The sequence below is a fragment of the Momordica charantia genome, assembly GCF_013281855.1.
Source record: "Momordica charantia cultivar OHB3-1 chromosome 8 unlocalized genomic scaffold, Mcharantia_2.0 BLBB01000008.1, whole genome shotgun sequence".
NCBI lineage: Eukaryota > Viridiplantae > Streptophyta > Magnoliopsida > Cucurbitales > Cucurbitaceae > Momordica > Momordica charantia.
In genome coordinates this window covers 15530617-15554685 of record NW_028275166.1, presented here as the reverse complement: position 1 = coordinate 15554685, position 24069 = coordinate 15530617, and the positions used below count along the sequence as shown (strand labels likewise).

Below are 24069 nucleotides of genomic sequence, written 5' to 3'. Positions count from 1 at the left end.
TTGTAGCAAAAATACTCCAAGGATTAACAAGACCACCTAATTTGGTGAAGTATCCCTCACGGTTACCATTCTTTTGAGGATAACGCCTATATAGGGATATCATCCGACTTACACATCCTCGCGGGATAGGGCCACATAATTTGGTGAAGTATCCCTCACGGTTACCATCCTTTTGAGGCCGACGCCTATATAGGGATATCGTCCGACTCACATATCCTCGCGAGACAAGGCCACCTAATTTGGTGAAGTATCCGTCACGGTTACCATCCTTCTGGGGATGACGCCTATATAGGGATATCGTTTGGCTCACACATCCTCGCAGGACAAGGCCACCTAATTTGGTGAAGTATCCTTCACGGCTACCATCATTTAGAGGATGATGCCTATATAGGGATATCCTCCGATTCACACATCCTCGCGAGACAAGGCCACCTAATTTGGTGAAGTATCCATCACGGTTACCATCCTTTCGGGGATGACGCCTATATAGGGATATCGTCCGATTCACACATCATCGCGGGACAAAGGCCACCTAATTTGGTGAAGTATTCCTCACGGCTACCGGGGATGATGCCTATATAGGGATATCATCCGATTCACACATCCTCTCGGGACGAGGCCACCTAATTTGGTGAAGTATCCCTCACGGTAACCATCCTTTCGGGGATGACGCCTATATAAGGATATCGCCTGGCTCACACATCCTTGTGGGACAAGGCCATCTAATTTGTTGAAGTATCCTTCACGGCTACCAAACTTTCGTGGATGACGCCTATATAGGGATATCGTCCGACTCACACATCCTCGCAAGACATGACCACCTAATTTGGGTATAAAAAATCAATTGGGGCGTTGAAGTGTTTCATACTGCAAGTGAGACGTCCCGAATTCCTCCTCATTTTTTCTGAAAGTCATCTAACCACATTGAAGTCACCCCTAACACACCAACCTCCTTGACACAAGGCAGCTAAGTCACTCACTTTGCTCCACAAATTAGGTCTCTCTTTAGTGTTAAAGGGGTCGTACACCCTAGTGAACCATCCTTCTCTAGCATCTACTAACTTAAAGAGAATCATAATAGTAAAAGAGCCCATCAATGAGTCTAAAACTGAGAGTTTTTGTTCATTCCAAAGGACAAGACCTCCCCTAACAGTGTCTTCTACGTCAAGAGTTAGCCACCCTATATGTCTCGAGCGCCAAATTGACTTGATAAGATGTCTATCAACCTCATTTTTCTTTATCTCTTGCAAACACACAAGATCTGGATCTGTTTTTTTATCAGATCCTTAACCACGATGCATTTGGAGGCTACACCCAAGCCCCTTACATTTCAAGAAATAACTTCTGGAACCTGAATGGCCCAATTCCATGCTCTATTTAGCTAACTTTGATTCATTTTCCCAAGTAGCGAGCAAATTCCTAATTTCCCTACTCTCTGCATTGTTGGTTTTGTCTCCCTTTCCTGCTCCATTTCGTTTGAGGTATAGGTCTAATACAAAGGTTGTTTTTCCAAAAGGCAACCAAGATGTTTTTATTGAAAGGGAAAACTCTCTGTTGGGGGGGGGGGGGGGGGGGGGTTTCTATTATTCCTTTGTTGGGGGGGGGGGGGGGTTTCTATTATTCCTTCTGCTATTTGTTCCATTGCCTCCTCTGTGTCTGTGAGTTGGCTGTCTATTGGCTCTATTTCTGCTATAACCAATTCTGACCCCTGTCTATTTTGTATTCCTTCTAGGTTCCCTTCAGTATCTTGTTCAAAGCATCTATGACAATCTTCTGGAATTTCTGGTGAGGGAGACACTTTCGTTGAGGGCAGTCTAGAAATTGAATTTCGACACTAGACCAAGAGGATCCAGATGACACTTCTATTTGCTTCCCTTTTTTCTTAGCATTTTCGGCAATTTCTTCTTCCCTGCGCTTATTCCATTTCTCTTATCTCTCTTCCTCAGTCGAAAAAAATATTCCTTTCTTAAAATTTTGGGAGCCTTTTTTACCGTGTTTGAAAACAACCCTTCTCAGCGGATGTGTAATCTCTATAGGTAAAGTACAACTCTGCTTTTTTAATATCCCTCTTTTTTATTTGTTCAGTTGTCTTTTCTGTGGAACTGTCTATCTTTCCAAAAACATCAATTTTGTCTGTTAAGCACATTTTTTGGCCCCCCATGGAACAATGGGGGTTGTAGGACAATCTTTTCATGAGCCAGCTCCTTTGTTTGGCTCGCCTTCCATATTTATTAGCTTAGCTCCCTTTCCAATGATCAATAAAATATTGTTGAAACATGGCCAAGCTGTATAAGAATACCCCCAAACAAATACTAAACAAAGGGTTACCTCTCGCTGGTTTTTGGAATTCGATATTAGGAAGTGTTTTCACACCATCGACCGACATCGATTCATCTCAATCTTTAAGGAAGAGATCGACGAGCCCAAGGCACACAACAGTTTGGGTATTTGCATTAACCACACCGGGTAAAAAGACCCATCTTCCACCCTCCAAAAATCCATTAGACAAAGTCCAGAATTTAGCGCCGCACCTTAGTAAAAATTTGCAACTGCCGTGAATATTAGCATCATTTTCGACCAAGCGTTTGATATCTTCAAAAGCAATCTTCTGCACGACAAAAGAGGTCTCCAAGTCTAAAATAGTGAGTCCTGCGGGAACAAAACCACAAAATTACCTTTGACCTTAATGGCTACATCCATAAAATTAGTTCTAACAACATTCTCGTCAGCAAAATCATGTAGCCTCCGAAGCAGTCACCTATCCTCTGAAAAAGGTCTTCACTCCATAAATGCAAGGGGATATTTCAGAATGTTAACCAACCCACGTAGGAAGGAAACACACCGTATTGTACCTCTGTTTTTCCTTGTTCCGTTGCTACACCTTTAGAGTTAGTGGTCCAAAGGTTGTTCTGCTGAGAAGTTTGGCCAACTCTTCATGGAGAAGGAACCTAAGTCACAAAATTGGACCCCAAGTGACATGACCCGCCCCAAAACACCTACTAATTCTAGAACAAGTCCTGCCGATCACAGACCCCAACGACTACAGAGTATATAGTCAAACTTCTTTCTAAATTTCTAGAACTAATTAAGATTATTCTATAATATATACAACACTAAGTGTAACATAATTTAATGGAGAAATCTATTTTCCCACAACTTCTAAACATGTTGAACAACTACAAAAGGGGCAACTAATCTATTATAAGTCATTCTAAATGTACATACAAAATGATATGCAAGTTCTGAGATGCTGAGTGGCAAAAACTGGTCGTCTATCTGTTTGGGGGAAAGAATACCCTGGATACGTGGAGGACCCCTATTGGTTCTCCAAGATGACTTATGAGTCATGCCCAGCTCGGACTGCCGAGATCACCACCGTTAGCGTTGATGGGTGTGATTACGCTTGTTTACATGCGTAAAAAGAAGGTTTTAGATGCTGTTTTTACTATGTTTCAGCTTTGTTTCGGATTTTTCTCGATCGTTTGAGTTCCAATTCATGCAAAATTCATATACTATGGTTTGTGGATGGCTTATATGGTATTTATGACATTTTAGGACCATTTGGGAGTGCAAATTAATCAAAAGAAGCAAAAAGACGGAAAAACCTTCATGGAGGCGCCAGGCGCCTGGGAAGCCTGCAGAAAAACTGGTTTTCTTCCAACTTTGCCCTTAATGAAACGCGTCTTCCAATGCGTTTTGGTGGTTCCAACCGATGCATACGTGTAGAAGAAGTGTTCCACTATCAGTTTGAGCACGATTTGGTCAGTCAAAAGAGTTGGAAATGGGTGATTCACCATCGTTTTAGGACCTACCTAACCAATTCTGCACAGCTATAAATTCCAGCAACTTCTCCACCAAATTCATCAAGCCTTGCTTCCTTCTCTTGATCATTTTTAGTGTTTCTTTGTTGCTTTCTAAGTACTTTTGAGTTGCTTTCATTAGTTACTTTTGGTTTTTAAATCCCGAGCACTTTACATTCCTTTATTGAGCTTTGTTTTGTTTCCATTTGTACTTAGTCATTTTCTACTTATTCAAATATATAAAAATCCAGCACTTTGCTTATCTTCCCTTTGCCTTTACTTTATTTTTAGTTAAGAGAGTTGTGCTTTTGGAGGAAAGAGCACGTGACACTCCCCCTTGCTTGAAAGAGAAGGGCGAAGCTCTCAATCCCGATAAAAACTCTCCGTTAGTTAACTTTTGTTTTTCACACATGCATTCCACATTCAACCATTTTACTTGCTGTATTTTCTTCAATATGTCTTTCTAAATTCTCGTCTCTAGCCCGGTTATGGATAGTTAGCCTTTTATGTCTAAAAAGGGTTGCTAAGAAGTAGTGTTTTTACTTTCCATTCATTGCTTAACATGTTTTCCCAAAAAGTTAGGATTTAGAGAAGGCCACTGTAAGTCTTAACAAGTCAATACTGAAAAGGTTGCTTATTTGCATTGTTGAGTGATTAAACCGAGGAGAGGAGCGCCTTAGACATAAGGGTTCCGCTTAAGTAGCCTAGACATAGGACCTTAACCCGAGGTTGCGACTATTTCCATCCTAAAACTAAGATATATCTCATAATAGACATATTAGGGAATGTCTTAGGACTTTGAACTTGCTTAGACATAAGTAAAGTGAGAAGCGTAGTCGTTAGTTTCTAAAGTAAAATGCATATTATCCTTAGCATGTCCTTGATTCTTTGTTGGCTAACTTGAAGTAATTCGGGCTAGGTTTTATTATTATAAGTCCAAATCCCAAATCCAAACCATTATTTGTGACCACTTCCCATTTTACAAGAATCACTCATTCCAACATTCACTATTCTTTAAAACTTTAGAGTTTGGAAATTGTTTAGAAGTCCTTGAGGATCGATACTTGGATACTCCGTCCATTTTATATTACTCTGACAGGTGTGCGCTTGCATCTATATAATTGTTACCACGCTTAGTGCGTGCGTTCAGCATAAACACCCAGTCAAGTTTTTGGCGCCGTTGCCGGGGACTTTAGTTTTAAAATTTATTTTCAAATTCTTTTAGTTTTTGTTTTTGTGAATTGTTGTTGGGTGTAATTTCCATCCACCGTTTTTGTTCTATATTTTTGGTCGTTTATCTCACAAGGGTACGTTAAAGTGCATGAGCACAAGATCTTTTCTTCTACCCCTTGACCCTGAGATTGAGCGGACCCTTCGAAAAACTCGAAAGGAGCAAAGACTTCGAAAACAACTAGAAAAGCAAAAAGAGAGAGAAGGTGAAATCAGTCCTGAAAGTGAGGTAGAGAGTACGAGCACATCAATGGCAGATATTCCACCTCGTGATCCGGTTGATCCACCTGCTGTTAACGGTAATATGAGGGATCATGCGAGAAATGATGAATTCAACCATATCCAGATGGCGGACAACAGAGACGTGGCAATGCGAGAATATGCCGCCACGGCTTTTCAGAACTTTGATTCAGGGATAGTCAACCCTATTCCAGCCCACGCAAACTTTGAGCTTAAACCAATGATGTTCCAAATGTTGCAGACAATTGGACATTTTGGAGGGCAGGAACATGAGGATCCACATGATCATCTGAAATCATTCATTCAAATTGCAAATGCATTTCGATTACCTGGTATAACAGACGATGCTCTGAGACTAACACTTTTTCCATTTTCTTTGAAGGACCAAGCTAGAGCATGGCTCAATGCATTTCCACCGGGATCCATCACCACATGGGGGTCGTTAGTGGAGAAGTTCTTAACAAAATTCTTTCCACCTACTCGCCACGCTGATATCAGAGAGGAGATCATCTCCTTTAGACAGTATGATCGTGAACCTGTTCACGAGGCGTGGGAGAGATTTAAAGAACTAATCAGGAAATGTCCGAACCATGGCTTGCCGGCATGCATCCAGATAGAACATTTCTTTAGAGGTTTAGATCATCCTACTAAGATGATGCTAAACAATGCTGCCAACGGAGCCTTTACAAAGAAGACATTCAACGAGATAGTTGACATCCTAAATGACTTAGCTTCACACAACGAACTATGGTGTTCACAAAGATCTAGGGCAGCACCAAAGAAGCAAGATCCAGCTGGAGTTTTGGCTCTGGACATTGCGACCTCGATGCAAAAAGAGATGGTTACAATGAACCAGAGGCTAAAAGAGATGGCATTGGGAATAAAAAATCCATTAGCCACGCCGATACAACCTGTGCAGTCGGATTATTGCACTCCTGCCCCTGTTTGCCAAGTCAACGATCTCATTTGTTCATTTTGCAGTGAAAACCATATCTATGATAATTGTCCACATAACCCTGCTTCTGTTTTTTATGTAGGACATGGGAACAATAGGAACTTTAACCCATATTCGAACACCTACAACCCAGGTTGGAGGCACCACCCTAATTTCTCATGGGGAGGTCAAGGAGGTTCGAGCGGTTTTAATCAAGGGCAGAGCCAACAGAACAAGCAGCCCTATGTTCCACCTACACAGCAATACATCCCACCACCGCAACAGCAGTACAATCAGAGAACACATACTCCACCAGTTCACAATAACAACTCAAATCTTGAGAATATGATGAAGGAGTACATGGCCCGAACCGACGCAGTGATACAATCCCAAGCGGCATCAATGAGGAATTTTGAGACCCAATTGGGACAACTTGCCAATGAATTGAAGAATAGACCACAAGGTTCTTTTCCAGGCCATACTGAATTACCAAAACGGGAAGGGAAAGAACAGTGCAAAGCTGTCACCCTCAGGAGTGGACTGGCATATGATGGACCAACAATGCCAACAACAGATGTACAGATTCCGTCCACTGAACCAATTGTAAAGATACCAGAAAATCCAACAACACCAGAAAAAGAAAATATTAGAAAAGGTAATGAGGACACCCCGAGTGTTCCTCCACAGGTACAGCCTTCTTTTACCCCTACTCCCCCGTTTCCACAAAGATTAGTTAAGAAAAATAATGATTCCCAGTTTAGAAAATTTTTAGATATTTTAAAACAACTGCATATAAATATATCATTAGTAGATGCTCTAGAACAGATGCCAAATTATGCTAAGTTTTTGAAAGATATAGTTTCTAGGAAGAAAAAAATAGGAGAGCATGAACTGGTAGCCATGACAAAATGTAGTAGTGAAGCTGTAGGCAGCCCGCTACCCATGAAATGTAATGATCCTGGCAGTTTTACCATTCCATGTTCCATAGGAGGAAAAAACTTAGGTAGGGCATTGTGTGATCTAGGCGCTAGCATTAATCTTATGCCATTATCAGTTTTCAAATCTTTAGGCATAGGAGAAGCTAGACCTACTACGGTTACCCTCCAACTAGCAGATAGATCTATCATAAGACCTGAGGGAAAGATAGAAGATGTTTTAGTCCAGGTGGACAAATTCATTTTCCCTGCGGACTTTATCATTCTAGATTGCGAGGCGGACTTAGACGTTCCCATTATTTTGGGAAGACCATTTCTAGCCACTGGGGATACAGTTTTTAATGTAAGGAAGGGAGAAATTACAATGAGGGTAAATAAGGAAGAAGTTAAATTTAACGTTCTAGATGCCATGAAATTACCAGGAGACTTTGAAGAGTGCTCTGCTATAAATAGCTTGAATCCTATTATGTTTGATGAGTTTTATGACTCGTTAGTTACAGAGATTGAAGAAGAGCTTGATAAGATAGCAGAAGGACCAGAAGATGTGGCTAATCCTATTGAAAAAATACAAAAAGAAGAATGCAAGTCGTTACTTCCGTCCATAGTGGAACCACCCACGTTGGAGCAGAAGCCATTGTCGTCGCATTTGAAATATGCGTATCTAGGGGATAACGACACTTTACCAGTTATTATAGCTTCCAATTTATCACCTACTAATGAATATTCTTTATTGCAGATTTTGGAGAAGCACAAAAAGGCCATTGGATGGACGATAGCAGATATCCGAGGGATAAGCCCGACCTTTTGCATGCACAAAATTCTATTGGAAGAAGATGCTAAGAACTCTATTGAGAGTCAAAGGCGGTTGAACCCGAAGATGAAAGAGGTTGTAAGGAAAGAAATTCTCAAATGGCTTGACGCCGGTGTTATATACCCAATATCCGACAGCAGCTGGGTAAGCCCAGTACAGTGTGTACCAAAGAAAGGGGGTATTACCGTGGTGGCCAACGAGGAGAATGAGCTCATCTCAACCCGAACTGTGAGCGGGTGGAGAGTTTGCATTGATTATCGCAAACTCAACAAGGTAACAAAGAAAGACCATTTTCCTCTCCCGTTTATTGACCAGATGCTCGACCGTCTGGCAGGTAAGGATTTCTATTGTTTTTTAGATGGATATTCGGGTTATAATCAAATTACTATTGCTCCAGAAGACCAGGAGAAGACAACATTTACGTGTCCGTATGGTACGTTCGCTTTTAGGCGAATGCCCTTTGGACTATGCAATGCACCCGCGACTTTTCAGAGGTGTATGATGGCCATCTTCTCTGACATGGTAGAAAATATTCTAGAAGTTTTTATGGATGACTTTTCTGTTTTTGGAAATTCTTTTGACGCATGTTTAGTTAATTTAGAGAGAGTATTGGAGAGATGTGAACAAACAAACCTAGTCCTAAATTGGGAGAAGTGTCATTTCATGGTACAAGAGGGTATTGTTTTGGGTCACAAAATTTCCAAGCAAGGAATAGAGGTAGACCACGCTAAGATAGACATCATTTCAAAGCTACCTCCTCCTACAAATGTCAAAGGGATTAGAAGTTTTTTAGGGCATGGGGGATTTTACCGCCGCTTTATAAAAGACTTTGCTAAAATTTCTAAACCCTTGTGTCAATTGTTAGAACATGATAGACCATTTGTTTTTTATGATGACTGTTTAAAATCATTTGAAATGTTGAAAGTTGCTCTAAGTTCAGCCCCTATAATTATCGAACCTAATTGGGATTTACCTTTTGAGCTCATGTGTGATGCCAGTGATTATGCAATAGGAGCTATGTTAGGACAACGTAAAAACAAGATCTTGCATCCTGTGTATTATGCTAGTAAGACTCTGACCGGTGCACAACTCAATTACACTACTACTGAAAAGGAACTGTTAGCAGTTGTGTTCGCCTTTGATAAATTTAGGTCTTACTTGATAGGCACAAAAGTCATTGTTTTTACTGACCATTCTGCTTTAAAATATTTATTTGCTAAAAAAGATGCTAAACCACGTTTGATACGGTGGATTTTGTTACTTCAAGAGTTTGATATTGAAGTTAGGGACAGGAAGGGTACTGAAAACCAAGTTGCTGATCACCTGTCTAGATTGGAATCCCCGCTCTGTGATGATGGAACTGTTATACGTGAACAGTTTATTGACGAGCAACTCTTGCGAGTTGATTCAGTTCCGTGGTATGCCGATATAGCAAATTATTTGGTAAGTCGAATAGTTCCTTATGAGTTCAACAAGCAACAGGTAAAGAAATTTTTAAATGAAGTTCGATGTTATCGTTGGGATGAGCTTTTTTTATATAAGCTAGGACCTGACAATATCTTACGCAGGTGTGTCGCAGAAGAAGAGCACGAGGCGATATTAGACGCTTGTCATATGTCTCCATATGGAGGACATTTTGCAGGACACAAAACCGCAGCCAAAGTTTTGCAAAGTGGGTTCTTTTGGCCCACTCTGTTCAAAGATGCACATAAGTTTGCCCAGGTTTGTGACAAATGCCAACGGACAGGTAATATATCTAAACGCCACGAAATGCCTCAAACCCCGATCCTGGAGATTGAAATATTTGATGTGTGGGGTATAGATTTTATGGGTCCATTTCCATCTTCTAATGGTAAGCTATATATATTGTTAGCAGTAGATTATGTTTCGAAATGGATAGAAGCCATTGCAACTGCTACCAATGATTCCAAAGTTGTCATTCGTTTTCTGCAAAAGCACATTTTTACGCGTTATGGAACCCCGCGTTGTCTGATAAGCGATGGGGGGGCTCATTTTGTGAATAGGTCTATGCAAAAGTTGCTGACTAAATACAATGTGCGTCATAGGGTTGCAACAGCATATCATCCTCAGTCGAATGGGTTAGCCGAAATATCTAATAGGGAGATAAAAAATATTTTAGAAAAAACTGTAAATCTTAACCGTAGGGATTGGTCTTTTAAGCTTGATGATTCACTTTGGGCATATAGGACAGCATTTAAGACTCCCCTCGGCATGTCCCCCTATAGGCTAATCTTTGGAAAAGCATGTCATTTGCCTCTTGAGCTAGAATATAAAGCATTTTGGGCTACTAAGAAATTAAATTTTGATTTGTTGGCTGCAGGTGAAGCGAGGAAGTTACAATTGTTGGAATTAGAAGAACACAGGCACTTTTCTTATGAGAATGCTAAGTTGTTTAAGGAAAAAACTAAACAGTGGCATGATAGGCGTCTTCGGCCGAACAATCTTCAAGAAGGTGATCTGGTTCTGTTATTTAACTCTAGGTTGAAACTTTTCCCTGGAAAACTTAAGTCTAGATGGTCTGGTCCCTTTCAAATTTTTAAAGTCTACCCATATGGGGCAGTGGATCTAGTTGACTCTAAGGGAAATGTTTTTAAAGTAAATGGGCAGAGACTTAAGCCGTATTTTGGAGAACCAGTGGATAGAGGAAAAAGCTCTATTCAACTTTCAGGTCAATAAATTTTTGCGAAAAATGTTTTTTTCCTTCTTATCCGTTTTTGAAAGAACAAAAGTAAAGGAAGGAAGTCTTTGTATCTTGTATTTTCTCTTTGTTTCATTATAAAGTTTTTCTTATTAAGAGAATGTTTTTGAAAACGTTGAAAAAAAAAAGAAAGAAAAAAAAACGTTGAAAAAAAAAAAAAGGGACTTATGCAGGCGCCTGGCGCCTGCCCTTTGCGAAAATAAATCACGCAGGCGCCTGGCGCCTGCCCTGTTTTTCCAGCATTTCGAAAACTCTCAGGTTCGAGAAGTCGTGCAACATATCTACAACTTACGGACTTCATTGGAATTTGCGGTTTTACCTTCATGGCCTCCAGCGCTAGCTGCTATCCTTAGTCATCCATCTCCCAGCACTGACACTGATCCTAGTCCACAACCTCCGACTTCATGAAGGGGAGGTTCCTTCTTTGCTATTTTTTGTGTTTTATTCTTTTTGGTTAATGACGTAGTTTTCTAGCATTACTACGCATGTTTTTTTTGTATTGATTATGTTTCGAGCTCAGTTGAAGCATGAATAAATTAGTATCGTTTATCTTCTGATCACTTAAAGTATGCCTTCACTTAACCTTAGTTTAGCTTTTCACATGTCTATTTTGAAGCATCTGTGCTATGCATTTGATTTCATGTCGATGATGATTATAAGAGATTGTTGAGTTTTCTGTTCTATGCCTGACTAAGCTTTGAGCTATTTCCTTTGTTTATGTGATAAACTCATTTTCTTTTATGTCTTTTTGATCTTTACAGACTTTAAGCTTTTTCTTTGCCCCTATATAGGAAGTCCTTGTCCTTTTTACTGTTAAGCCTTTTTTTCATCCGATGCAAAAGTCTTTTCCCAGTGAGGACACTGTCTCTCTTAAGTTTGGGGGGGACAGTCGTTGTGTCAGTCGTTGTTTCAGAAAGATAAGGTGTTATTTATATTTAAAAAATCATGCTATTTTCTTTTGAAAAAGAGTCGGTTGGAAAGAAAGAAAATGTTGAAAAACCACTTAGCTAAAAAAAAAAAAAAAAACGAAAGAAAGAAAGAAAAAAAAAAGTTGCAAAAGAGTAAAAAGAGTCTTGTTGAGAGAAAATAAGAGTGGGGAAAAGACTTGTGTTAGAAAGAAAAGAGCGGTAAAAACAATGAGAGTTAAAGAAAATGTATTTATGATTCCCGAGTCCTACTGTAGACACCCATTTAGTTTTAGGTTGGGTGTTGACTTTGAAAATAGCAGTAAAGATGGTGATAAGTGACTTCGTGTTTCTCATTGTCGTCGTTTTATGACCTAGCTGTTAGTTCAAAGTCTTTCTACGAGTAGCTGTGGTTGAAACCGATGTTAGTGTGTGGAAACCTCAGGGGCTAGTAGCCGGTCTGTCAGATGTAAAAGTCTTAGTGTAAGGAGGGAGTGTGCAGATTCCTTAGGGGTATTTGAAAACGTTTTCTGTTTTTGAAAGAGAAAAAAAATTTTGAAAGAAAAAGTTTTTATCATTTCAAACTTGGTTTATAGTGACTAAGTTTACAAAGGCAATAGAATGGTAGGCTCTGACATCTTTTCCTTGAGACAATTTATGATTGAACATCTCGGTTGCTTTTGCTTTTCCTTGTCCATGTGTTAGAAAGCTGATTAAAGTTGCTAAGTTTTGCTTGAGTACAAGCAAAAAGTTAAGTTTGGGGGTGTGATTACGCTTGTTTACATGCGTAAAAAGAAGGTTTTAGATGCTGTTTTTACTATGTTTCAGCTTTGTTTCGGATTTTTCTCGATCGTTTGAGTTCCAATTCATGCAAAATTCATATACTATGGTTTGTGGATGGCTTATATGGTATTTATGACATTTTAGGACCATTTGGGAGTGCAAATTAATCAAACGAAGCAAAAAGACGGAAAAACCTTCATGGAGGCGCCAGGCGCCTGGGAAGCCTGCAGAAAAACTGGTTTTCTTCCAACTTTGCCCTTAATGAAACGCGTCTTCCAATGCGTTTTGGTGGTTCCAACCGATGCATACGTGTAGAAGAAGTGTTCCACTATCAGTTTGAGCACGATTTGGTCAGTCAACCCTGGGTCGCTCACAAATTTGAACGCCCTCCTTAGGCAGCGGTCCAAACTTGCGGCCGAGATGCGGGACGCCTGGTCCCTCACCCCATAACTTGACGGCTCAACTCTGAACCGTGCCGTCACGTCGGACGTCCCGCCCATTCTGGCCTCGGGTTCGTCCACCCGATCTGCGTCGCTCGCAGGCAAGACCCCATGAGCTCCGACCTCCAAGGGGGAGATTGTCTTCTTCTTCTTCTTCCTTCGCTTCAGAGGGACTTCCTCCCTCACCTCCTCGCCCGAAGGCAAGGCGTCCACCGCCTCGGTTTGATCCCTGGGGCGTTTCTCCCTCGAGGGACCCCCAGAAGACTCCAGCTCGATCACTGGGGTTGGATCTTCCGAGGCTGGTCCTACCACAGCGGGAGTGGCAGGTTTCGAACTCTGGGCGGCCTCAAGAGCATGGGCTCGGCCCTTGGACTTGCGCTTTACGTTGCTTGCAAATCCGCAAACCATGGCTGCAAAATAAAGAACACGGGTCAGCACGAGGTCAGAGGAAAAAGGAGGGAAGCAAGCTCGGCATACCAAGTTCGGAGTTCGGCCTTGAGGATTCAATGGGACGAACTGCGGGGTTGTAGTCTAGCAGCCCGGACTCAAGCAGCAGCTTGTCGGTCACCAAGGTTCCGACCTTCCTACCCCTCGAAAAACGCTCCTTGTAGTATTTCAGCGTGTCGAAGGAGGCTTGCGTAAGCTCGGGGACTGGTCGGATTGAAACTGCACAAAGACAAATTTGAGTCAGACCTGAATAACAAGAAAGAAGTTATCACAAAAGTAAGAACTACTCCGTACCTAGGTTCCCAAACCTAGTGGGAACGTCAAAGAAGGAACGACCTGACTCGTCCTTTGCAAGCCATTCCCCAGAAGCGTAGAACCACTTCCTCACCCATCCCTTGATGGAGGTCGGCCCCTTAACTATACCGCCTGCACCTTTCCTTGCGCACATATAGAACCGACCAGGCTTCTTAGCTATCCTTTTCGCTTCGAAGCATGCGAGGAGCTGGTCTACGTCTAACAGCTCGGCCTCTTCACTATCCCGGGCTCGTAGCCAAAAAAGGATGGCCAAAGCGAAAATGACACCCCACCCATTGGGGGCCACTTGAGCCGGAGCCAGCCCTGTTCGGAAAAGAAACTCCTGGACGAAAGGGTGAAGGGGAAGTCTGAGGCCGTACTCAAACATTTTGAAGTAGAGAGTGACCCATCCCTCCGGAGGATTGTCAGCTCTCTCCCCCTCCTCCGGCATCCTAAGGAGGACGTTCTCAGGAATAGCAAATCCCTACGAAGGGATCCGAGGTAGTGCTCAGGTAGCCTAGAAGGGTATTCCAAACCCTGACCCGAGGTGGAGGCGTCACTATCCTCCCCGTCATCGGAGAACCTAAAGTTTTCTATCTCCTCGAGCTCGGACTCTAACCTACGAGCCAAATCCTCATCGGATCCTAAGTTGCTGCTAAAAGAGGACGACATGGCAACTACGTTCGAAAGAGAAAGTGAGGGAAGAGACCGACCTACCAAGGGTTCGAGCTACCTTCAGATCGAACTCCAAGAATTCGGGGAACGTAAGGTATGACCTGAAGGACTGGGGGTATTTATAGCTCGTCGGAAAAATTTTCCCACCGTACACGTGTAATCAAACGAGCGGCTAGGATCCTCCCTAAGATCCGAAGCGTCGGAATATTTGAATATTCCGACGATAAATCTACCGCAACGGTTCTATTTTCCCACGAATAGGAAATCGCCACGCGTCCAAAGCAAGTCGAATGAACTTCTCTGCCAGGTCGAGATCGGACCAGACAGAGAGGGGGCCAATGTTTGGGGGAAAGAATACCCTGGACACGTGGAGGACCCCTATTGGTTCTCCAAGATGACTTATGAGTCATGCCCAGCTCGGATTGCCGAGATCACCACCGTTAGCGTTGATGGGTGCTAAGTATGAGGGCCGAGGTGAACCTGGCCAAGGTCCGACCTACCGGGAAGCTCGGTAGGGGCCGATGTGAGCTGCTGTCAGCGGCGTGATTATCGGGTGTAACCAACGGTCCCGAGATTATCGGGTGTAACCGACGGTCCTGAGATTACCGGGTGTAATCGTCGCGAGATTAGCGGGACTACCACCCATAAGTAGAGGACCTCACTCCACGATCAGGTACGATGATTTCTGACCTCGAACTAAACTAAGAATCCGACCTGTACTGACTTGATCGTCGGAGTGCTCACCTTTCTGTGCAGGTCCGCCCCAGGTATTCAGATCGGTCCGGGGGCCGAGTTCGAGCTGCAATCGGAAATACACTGTTGTGCATATCCTTGCATAAACACTATCTTTTTGGAATTCAGGTGCAGTCTGGTGGAGAAAACAAAAGATAAACAGCGAGCTAGGAAGATGCATTTTAATAAGAAAATAATTTCATAAACCTTTTTCATAAACAACTGAAATTTCAACTCTTAAAATAAACTTCATACAACTGAAATAATAAACTTTTTCATTAAAACATCATATAACTTGAGCAACTAAAACTCAGTAAATTTTCTAAAAACATAACTTGTAACAACACTTACGTTCTAAATACACTTTCTAAATATATATCAAATATCGTCTTTCAAACCTAAAACAGGTTAAGAAAACTGAACACCAAATATGTACCCATATTCTATTATGGTCTACTAGCATAAAACACTCTCAATACGCATAGCAGAATAATTATATTTCTGGTCTACTGGCATAGAGTCATATCAATACACACAGCAAAATAATTCTCTCAACGCACAGAGTCAAATGGTCCCAAAGACCTTCTATTTCTAAGTATACTATAGAAACACATATAGCATACGAGTAATCACCTAGATACAATAACATGGTGGTTTGAAAACTATTTACAACCTTAAACAGTTCTAAAAGTCTTCTTTTCTTCTTTCTTAGAACTTTACTTTCTCAAATCACTTCTAAAAATATTTATTTCTAACCACATTTATAATATACAACAGTTTTTCTGAAATCGTAAAGCATTTATAAATTATCAGAACATTCATAATTCTAAAAAATATTTCAAAATTCTCAGCAAACACAGTTTCTCAACAGAAACGATGAAACACATGTAATATATATCTTCTTGAAATTCTATCATAATAGATTTCTAAAAATATTTAATAAAGTAACCACTCACAAATCCTACAAACGAGGTGAATTTGGATTGTACGCTGCTCCTCCAATTTCTGTTCATCCTAAAATAATAACCAACCAAGTTTCAATAAACTTAATCCCAATTTTAAGTTTACAATAAATTAAATCACATATCCAATCAACAACCACACTCTCTCTCTACAACCCAACCATCTTTCTCTCTCATCTTTGTTTTTACAACTGGGGACCCACATCGCACTTTCTTTACCTTTTAGATTCCCTTTCTCATGTAATTGGCTCGATCTCCCAACAATTTTTTTTTTCTTATTTAATTAAGCACACCCATGTCTCTCTCCTCCACAACTATTCATCATCTTCTTCCTCAACTCATTCATCTTCTTCTTCCTCCCCCATGAAAACCTTCACTGTGCTAACCCAAAACAAACCCATTTTTTCAGCCATCATAGCAAGAAAACGTACAATCTCTTACCCTTCCTTCTACTGCAGTTCCAACCCCCTTTATTTGCTAACATTACACTCCTCTTCTTTGCAAGAAATCAAGGTATAGCTTCACAAATCCACCATTAACACAAGCCATCCCCCATCTCAGACGAAGGTCACGATTATTCTCAGTTCTTAAAACCTTAAAATACTCACAACCTCAAATAAACTTGGGATTAACAAAACCCACAAATTAAACTTATTAAGTATTCTATATTCTAGAAATTTTTGGCTTAAATCTCCAAAACTTACCAAAAATCTAGTTCTCAAATCTCAAATCGGTTTCAAAATTCTTCCCTTCCTTCTTTGCCTAATACCTTCGACTTCTTCTTCTTCGTCTTCTTTCTTTTTCTTTTCTTTTCTTTTTCTTTTTTCCTTTCCCTTACCACATGTCCACTTACACATCACACACATACACCTCATTCCCAACCTTTTCTTTTTACAGAAAAACTGAAATTTCTGAAATGCCCTTACACCAAGTCCTTGAAATGCATTTTCCTTGGTTATTCTCGTGTTCAAAAGGGTATCGATGTTATTGTCCTGATCTCGAGAGATATCTAATATCTCACGATGTTACTTTCTTTGAAAAAACTTCTTTTTCACCATATTTGTGTAATCGTCACGGGAAGCATTTAAAGGAAGATGATGACTTTCTTATTTATCCAATAGTCTCTTTTTCTACTAAAATGCCCTCTAGCAATACATATCTATTTATGCCTGATCCTCCTCTCTCACCTATTACTCAGGTTTATTCTCGATGGCAACCTCCTTCGGTCACATGTCCCATACCTGTAGCGAAAAATGTTTATCGCAAGTGTACGGATCAAGTTTTAATAAAATGGTAAGTAATTACTGATATCGTCCATTGGATTGGGTTTCTAGCTTGCTCAAGTACTACATATATTAATGTTCATTTTTATCTAGAGAAACAACAAAAGATTTCTATTCAAACACAAAAATCAAATAACAAAACGATTAAAAGACTCTAAGGAAAACTTTTATGGAGAACAGGTCCTAGGGAATTGATTTCACGAATTGAACTTACGAAAATACAAATTAAACATTCCAAGATTGAATATTCAATTAATCTATAAGTCAAGAAATCATGAATCATAACTGTCTCGAGCATAATTAATTCTCCCACTTATTAAGAAACCAAAATCCCTATCTAGTTTCATTAACAAACAAAGGCATTATGTCTAATTATTTTAACAACCTTTAAAGTAATTATAAATCTCTCAATCGTTGAACTACCCAGTCATGCATTCAAGTTTCAATCTAAACCACCTCTCTCGAGCGTAAGATTTATATTTAATATTAATTAATCTGAGATTTATATTTAACATCAATTAATCTGTGATCAAGAGATTAAAGAGATTAAGCAAGTAAATGCACAAATATATTAAAAACAAATCAATCAAGGCAATTATTAATAAATCCAACTCATAAATCCAGCGTCTACATCACTCCCTAAAACAAGAAATTTAGCTGCTCAAGTTCATGAAAATACAACCAAATCCCACTGAGAAGTTCATAATAAAACTATAAAAGATAAGGGAAAGGAGAGAAACTAAATCCTTTGTGTCGATTTATTGTCTCCAACTCAATCTCCACGATCACGAGCCTTTAAAAATAGTCTCCTCGCCCTCCGAGCTTAAGTTCTCGACCAGATCCTCTAAAATCTCCAATTCTCCAATCCAAAATTATCAAAAGTTCTTGAAAACGGCGCACAAAACCCTTTATTTATGAAAGGACATCGTTACAGCATTAGGGCGACATTAGTGAATGCCATGGTGCCGTCTTAAAATCTTAACTGCGGCCCTGTCATCACATAAAAAGGCCGAAGCTTCGTTTGCAGACACCATGACGCTATGTGATGGCGCTGTGGCACCGCTTATTAAAGGTTTTGCTCCCATCTCTGACCTGCAAGCACTATGGCTCTAGATGATGGCACTGGGGGCTCGATCCTGTAAAAATATAAGTTAATGTACGTAAATAAGCCATGAATAATAAAAAATTGCCAAATAATTTCCACCTAAATGTCATGAAATGTCGCTTATAAAGTACATTATCAAAATATCCCGAAACTTAGCTTTTCGCTTATCCACAAGCAAACATAACTTGTTAAGAACCACTAAATCCAAGCAGAAAACTAACACCTAAATCACGCTCATCCCTGACATCTTGTAACTCAACATACTGACTCCATTTTCTTTACCCTTTCAACTTTCTCAATCTCCAAAAATACCATTAAGTCAATCACGCATATCAAGAGATAATTCCATATGACATTCAAGAGATTAAGCAGTGAAAAATATAATTTAGAAAAGAAAACTCAAGCATCTTATTAACTTCTTGAAATCAAAAGCAAAGACCTAACACTCTTACAAAATTTCACTCAAATCACTCAAAGTATTTTCAAGGTGCTTTAACTCTCAAAATCAGAATATAGCACATTAGAGGTGTGCATTTATCCTTGAAAAACCGATCCGACCGACTAAACCAGATCGAACTGACATCGGTCGGTCAGTTTTGATCATGATACGATCGGCGTTGGTTTTGCACTTTACAAAACTGACCGGCCGGTCAGTCGGAGGACTTAAAAAAAAAAGATAACCGACTAAACCAATCGACTATTCATATGTATAAAAAAAGCTTATTAAAAATTTTTTTCCACTAATGCCAATGATGCTCTTTCTTTTCATGCACTGCCACATGCTCCCTGGTCATTAATGTCCATTTAATGTTTTTGAGAAAACCTCGGCTGGTTTTTCAAAACCACCAAATATAATATATATATTTTTTTGTTTAATGTGTCTTCCATCTTTCTTCACCCCCCATTTTCCAACACCCTTCTCTCTTCCCTCTTTCTTCACTCCCCATTTCCCAACACCCTTCTATCTTCTTTTCCATTGTAACATCTTATATATTTTGTTTCCTGAGCTTTCTTCATCCTCCATCCACGCATCATCACTTCTTTCTCGAATTTTTGAGCTCTTTTATCAAGGTAATATTGTTTTTTACTCACTTTTCTTAAAAATTATGTTAATAATTGAGTGTAATCCCAAAAAAAAAAAAGGAAGTTAGGCTCAAATATATATTTAAGGCGAGAGATTGGTTGAAATTCTTACAACCAGGCAGTGGTAATTCTTGGCAGGAGATGGTTCAAACGTTTTTCACAAAATTTTCTCGCCTGCCAAGACAACTCAACTTAGAACAAAGATTAGATCATTCATGCAATATGATTATGAGCAATTATTTGAGGCTTGGGAGAGGTACAAGGAGCTTCTGAGGAAATTTCTACAACATGGTTATCCGAACTGGTTACAGATTCAGATTTTTTCTAATGGCCTAAATGGACAGACAAAGACTATTGAACAATGTTGTAACTGGAGACAATTTGCTATCCAAAACACCTTAGAATGCTTACATTTTGCTAGACGATATGGCAACTAATAGTTTTCAATGGCCTAGGAATCTATGAAATTGATGAAGTAACTTCTCAAAAAGTTCAAGTTAAGGCTTTGACTAATGCTATGTATAAACTCTCAGGACCAAGAACTTCTCACTCAAAGGAGTTGGTGGCAGCAACAAATGCATTTTTATTATGAGGAGCCAACCGTCGAGCAAGCTCAATATGTCAGCAATAGAAATTGTGGCTACAAAGGAACTCGGACACAGAACTCGTTGCAAGATCATTCGAGATTGAGGAATCATGAGAATTTCTTCTATGCTAACAACAAACATGTTTTGCAGCCTCCACCAGGCTTTACATCTCATCCAGCTGAAAAGAAATTGTCTCTTGAAGAGATACTTGGTGCTTTCACCAGGAGTCGAGCCAGTCGGATTGAGGATCAGGTGGATGGAAATACGACAGCGATCAAGAACATTGAGGTTCAGATCAAATGGCTTCCACTTTGAATGCTATGCAAAAAGGAAAATTTCCAAGTGATACTGAGGTTATCCCAATTGAATATTGCAAGGCAATGACTGTGAGAAGTGGGGAATAACTCCAGGAGCAAGATCAAAAAGCAATTGAGGAGCAAAAAATTATTACGGAGGGAAAAGAAAATTCAGAGGAAGTTGAACAGGAAGCATCACTTACATTAGAGGCTGAAAAGCCTGCTAGCTTTGATCTCCCTACACTTTCTATTAATTTACCTTACCCTCAGCGTTTTCAAAATAAAAAGCTTGATCCTCAATTTGCAAAATTTTTTAAGATATTTAAAAAAAACACTTCATATTAATCTTCATTTTGCAAATGTACTAGAGCGAATGCTCAATTATGTCAAATTTATGAAGGAACTGCTCTCTCAAAAGAAAAAGTTGAAGGAATTTGAAACATTGTATTTAGCGAAGGATTGCAACGCAAGAACTCAAAGAAACTACCTTAGAAACTTAAAGTTGTAGGGAGTTTTTATATTCCTTACAATTTTGCTGAGATTAAGTCTACCACAATAATGCTCTATTTAGTGATAGATCGACTACCTACCTTTATGGAGTCATTGAATATGTGTTATTGAAAGTAGGCAAGTTCATCCTTTCGGTGGATTTTTATGTGATGGATGTGGAAGAGGATCATGAGTCGCCTGTAATTCTTGGAAAACCATTTATGGCAACTGGGCGAGTTTTAATTGATGTGAAGCGAAGAGAGCTAACTATTCATGTCCAAGATGAGGAAGAAATATTTAAAGCCACGAAGGATCCAGATACTCGAGCATAAACACTTTTCATGATCAGCATAAAAAATACACACGAGGGGGACAATGGAAGAAACAATAGGTTCCAACCTCCTTGATTGATTGAACGGAGCCCTATCTAGCTACATACATTAAATAAAGCGTTGTTTGAGAGACAACCAAAATTTTTTAGTTTATTATTATTATTAGTTTCTTTATATTTATTTTTCTCATTACATTGTGTTTCATGCAAGCTTAATGGATTTTGGTGGTGTGTCTAGATGTCTTGGCACTATGCAATATTGATATTAACTTCAGGGTAGTATTGTTCTTTCCAATTTTCATTTTATTTGTCCTTATTATTTGCTTCAAGCATATATTTTTATTACATCGAGGATACTGTAATTTCAAGACAATTTATTATTTTGATAGATGTTGTGATGCATGTTTCTTCTGCTATTTCTGAATTTTAATGTACTAGTTAAGTTTGGAGGGGAAGATTTTTGTCAACTATTTCATGTTTTAGACTCAATATGTGTCATTATTCATATGTGCTGATTTTTCATTTTGAAAGCATGATTTTTTATTGATACCCTTGAATAGTTTGCAAGTTATGAATGCATCTTTGGTTTGATTTCTTATGCATGAAAGAGATAAGCATGATTGATTTTCTTTCAAAATTACATGATGCTATCTCATGATTTATTGATTGAAAAATGCACTTGACTTATGCAATTTATGCACTCTAAGTGAGCTTTTTGCACCTATGAGCAATTGGCCATTACATCTTCCTCAATTTATTTCATCCTTGTGGTGTGATCGAACTTAACATGTTTATTCTAGAACTTGCTTGTGAATGCATTTTATGACCGCTTGGTTGAGTTGATGCTTTAATATGAGAGTTAATATCTTGCACGGGCTCTTTCAGAAACTTATTTTCACAAATGTCTAAAGTTTTCAAATTTTACACTTTTAGATTTATAACTTTAGAATTTTTTAATAATTCCAGTTTTACCCTTATTTATTGCATTTATATTTATTATTGTTATTTTTTTTTTAAATGTAAAAGATTTATCCCTAATTTTATTTTAAAAACCTTTAATTATTGTAGGCCTCAAATCTATTTTTTTTGAAATGTAAAAGATTTATCCCTAATTTTATTTTAAAAACCTTTAATTATTGTAGGCCTCAAATCAATTATGTCCATAATCCCTTAATTTACTCTTTCATATATTAATTACAAAATAATTATCATGATTTCAAATTCGAAATTAATTAATATGTAGATTTACCCACGATTTTCTACAATTTTCATTTCTTCCCACGATCTTCCTTCCCCATTCTTTTAGTGTATTAACTATTTCATTTTTATGTTAATGTTGTATCACTAGTAGAAATTTGGGTTCTCGTGAAGCTTTTTAAATGTCACAAAATCTTTTCGTGACATTTTTAACATCGTCATCTATGCCCCATCACGAAAGGTATTTGTGACGTTTTAACAACGTCACGAAAAGTAGCATTCATGATGGTTTAAAAACATCATGCAAAATATCATTTTTCGTGACACTTTTTAAATGTCAAGAAAAATGATTTCGTGAGCTTTTAGACCATCACAAATTTTTCTTTTCGTGATGTTTAAACAATGTCACAGTAAATGAGTTACTGTGACGGAATTAGAATTTGTGACGATTAAACAACGTCAAAAAATAGAATTCATAGCAATAAAAGGTCATGTGATAGGCTTTCGTGATGTTTTTTAAACGTCACAAAAAATGATTTCGTGACGTTTAAAAAGACGTCATAAAAACTATTTTATGACGTTTTAAAACGTCATAAAAAATAGAATCAGCAACATTTTAAAAAACGTCACGAAAAATTATATTTTGTGACAATCAGAAAACGTCACAGAAAATGGATTTGATTTTGCTGGCAGACATCACGGAAGACAAATTTCATATAATTAAATTGTCGATAGACATCGCAAAGACATGAATTTATATAACAAAGTTGAAATTATATAGCAACAAAGTATTCTCCAATTTGCTAGTACAATATATTACAAGTTCAAAGTACCGAATTAAACAGGTCTCACATAGCAACTTCAACAAAGAAGTTCATCCATCAATTAGTTGTATTCCTAATTGTCGACTTCTTTGGGTTCATGAAAGACCTAATGTAGAAAACAATACCCAAGTTTGATAAATAAATGACCAATAAATAGATAAATGAAGAAAGTCAGTTATAAAAGAACAAATTCTATCTATTAAACGGTGTAAAGGATCGAGAGGATATTAAATAGACAAAAAAATATACAACCATCATGGTGTGGCCTAGTGGTCAAGATGTAAATAGCAAAGAACTTAAAGAGAATGAGTTCAAACCATGTGGTAGTCACCTACCTAAGATTTAATTTCATACGAGTTACCTTGTCAACCAAATGTACATATACATCACCTTCGATGGAGAGTGATGCAGGAGTTGGAAGAAGAAGGAGAATAAGAAGAATGCTTAAACCTTCTTCCTAAGGCATTAAGACTATTAACAAACCTGAAAAATTTATATTTTTATTTAAGTTAACTAAATCCTGTGAACTCACAGCCCACTTGGAGTAAAAATCGATCAACGACCATTTTTATCCAAAGCCTCGATACAAAACTAGTGGCGTATCTAGCCAAAGCATCTCAACAATCCCATGATACCAAACAATACTATATACATCATATCCAACTACAACATCTTCATCTTAGAAATCAATACATTAGCTACTTTCAGAAACACGGGCTCGAAAGCACACATAATCAAGTAAGTACAAAAACGACTAACAAGTAGTCATGATATTTCTAAAACTAATTCAAATAATACAAATACTTTAAGTGGCCAAAAAAAAAAAACATTCACAATTCTTGATATTATACCTAAATTTTACAACCCCTATCTTAAACTTCGTACGCATGATCTTAGCCATCATTACTTAAAATCGATGGTCAAAATGATTTTCTAATTCAATAAAAAAACCAAGCTTGCTAAAAAA

General features: G+C 38.7%; 2 non-coding genes across 2 annotated transcripts; both read right to left on the bottom strand.

Annotated features, from left to right (window-relative positions):
• Nucleotides 1–5760: 5760 nt before the first annotated feature.
• On the bottom strand, nucleotides 5761–5867 carry LOC148209608 (small nucleolar RNA R71). The gene has a single exon (XR_015793384.1). It is a non-coding gene; the product is annotated as a small nucleolar RNA R71 (small nucleolar RNA).
• A 13699-nt stretch (nucleotides 5868–19566) lies between these two features.
• LOC148209607 (small nucleolar RNA R71) lies at nucleotides 19567–19673 on the bottom strand. Its single transcript, XR_015793325.1, has one exon. It is a non-coding gene; the product is annotated as a small nucleolar RNA R71 (small nucleolar RNA).
• Between the last annotated feature and the right edge of the window lie 4396 nt (nucleotides 19674–24069).